We start from the raw sequence: 2,597 nt of genomic DNA, 5'->3' as shown, positions 1-2,597 counted from the left end.
TGTGTGTGTGTGTGTGTGTGTGTGTGTGTGTGTGTGTGTGTGTGTGTTGGGATAGTAGCAGGGGAGGAGTACTGTCCCTTTCCCAAAGCAGTTTCTAATCCCTAAGGTCTCCAACAAAGTTTACTCATGGTTTCCATTTGAATGCTGTGAAGTCGTCGTCGTCGTCGTTACTATTTTAAGTGAAGATTTCTAAGTCACGCTTCTCAAATATACGTGCCTCTTGAGGACATTTCGACAATTACCTTGTCCACTAACTCCTTTCCCTTTCCTCCGGAAAAAAAAATAAACTTAATTTTTCAGTAGTTGCCTTAGGACAAGGACACGTCGTTTACATGTCACTAATGTGAAGAAAGAAGGAAAGAAAAAACAGCCTTGGTATTTCTTGTTGGAAGTCCGTGTGCTCTATTATTGAAATGTGAAAGATGGGTTTTTTGGGGGGAGGGGTAGGCAGGGCTCTGGAAGAGTGCTTTTGAACCGCTCTGCCCTGTTGCACGGGGCTGACCTTTGGCTGACACGACCACGGAGCGGGCCGTTCGTTAACGAGGATTTGATACATTAGACATTCGAGCTGGGCGTGTAAACCCACACTCTGAATCCAGATTTTGCTCAAATTAGTGTACGAGGAAATGATCTTTTTAAGTCCCGAGGCTTAACCAAATGTCAGGAGGGCCAATCGCTGCCTGAAAAGGGCAGTGAAGGACACCCCATAAAAGACACATTCCTATCTCCTTAAAAAACAAACAACATAAAACCAAAAAACATTCTTTGAATAATTCCTGAAATCTTCCAAGTCTCCACTTTGAGGAAATGCTTATAAATAAAGCTAATCATTCATTCTAATGAATTCTGATGTGTTAAATCCTAACACCAGGCAAGGCTGTGAAGGCAGTGGCACAGTTATGGCAATAATTCTTCTTTGAGATTCATATATTTTGAGTTAATGTTTTACTCAAAAGAGATACTAGAATGTGACAATTTATATCTGCCAGGCAGTGGGGCACATACAAAGGAGAGAGTCACAGATTTTAAAGCCGTTTCAAAGTTGATGCTCCCCTCAATTTGATTTGGTTCGATTTGTCTCCAGACTTTGGAGCCCAGAAAGGGAAGGCAGGCTGGCCACCAGGACCCTGGCCTGGAGCGCTGGGGCTGAACCTGCAGCTCCCCAGCCGAGTTGGAGACTTTGCTGCAGTCCCTTGGAGGGTGCGGCGGCTCTCGCGGTATTTATTGACTGGCTCGGGAAGGTGTCATTTTATTTAAGTTGACATTAAAGATCTAACTTAAAAAAAAAAAAGGCACAGACTGAAAATGCTTTCTTTTCTTTTCCCCAATAGCAGAGCCCGCTAAAAGGGGGAGAAATTCGCTCTTGTCGAAGTTCCCAGCCATTCTGAGATTGCAAGGGGGAGGACGAAGCGAAATGGTATTCTTGCTCTGTGCCTCTCGACCCTCTCTCTGTTCGCTGACTTCCTTACGTTGCTTTCCTGCGGAGAGTATCGCAGAGGCAAAGGCAGTTTTCTGCACCTGAGTGCTGGTTTCCGCCGCTGGGTTTTGCTGGGTCTGCGCAGGGGCGGTTCCTGGGACCCGAATTTATTCCAGGCGAAAACGTACACGAAACAGATTTGGGCCTCCTATCTTTGCTCAGGGAGTCTCCATCTCCTTTCCCCTGTGTCCTGTGAGTGTAGATGAAAAGATGGAAAATTAAACGGGAAAGGCACGTACTATCATGAAAAAAAAAAGATAGTTTAAAAATAAGGAATCTAGCGGGGAGAAATCATTCTCCAAGAGCCCACATAGAAGAAATCCAGACAGGGCCTATGAGAGCTACAGGATTTGCTCCAGAAAGAGTTCTGTAGATAGCGTCCCATGCACAGGCCGATGACTCGCTAAACTCTGGTTCCCGACCCTTAGGGCAAGGACAGCTGCGCGGGTTGAACACTTTTAGAGACGATAGACGTCCTGACCTCCTTTGGAAAAAGCACACCTTTCCAAAATCTTGAGAACACCTCAGGCTTGGGAAGGTTGCAAAAGCTGGTCTAAGAGTTAAGAAGAGAGAATGGAGAAAGAAGGGAAAGGCTGTCAGAGAAAGGAGAAAGGAAAGATTGTGGCTAGTGAACTGCGGGATCGATTGAGTTCATTTTCCCCCAGCGGCGGGTCCCAGCACCCTCCTCCCTCAGGTTGCGATCACCAGCTACTCGTGTATGGGCGAGAAACTGCCCGGGATCACCAAAGTTGTGTCAAGTTGAGGTAGAAGCAGTGGATCTGGTTCATTTTAAGGTCCACTTTTGGGAGTCGGTGGAAACAGTATAACGCTGATTTTCGTACAATCTTCTAAGAGTGGAAGGAAGGAAGCGATCGTCGCTTACAGACTTGCTCTTAGTTTCTTTGGCCCCCTTCTCTACAGCCCCCACCCTCGTCTAGCCCAGGGAACCTACACCTGGGTTTGGCCCTCCAGACGCGCTCGCAAGTCTGGGGTACCCGCGAGTGCCCCCCCACCCCCAGGCCCCTAACCCCCCAGCTACGAACGCTGAAGTTCTAACTGCGACGTGACTTTCTGGCTGGCGTGAGGGAAGCCCCTTTCTATCCTTCTGGGGTTTCATCGA

This window comes from Callorhinus ursinus, unplaced genomic scaffold, assembly GCF_003265705.2.
Source record: "Callorhinus ursinus isolate GAN/ISIS: 27379988/994484 unplaced genomic scaffold, GSC_fseal_2.0 scaffold1, whole genome shotgun sequence".
Classification (NCBI taxonomy): Eukaryota; Metazoa; Chordata; class Mammalia; order Carnivora; family Otariidae; genus Callorhinus; species Callorhinus ursinus.
Note: the sequence above shows the minus strand (reverse complement) of the source record.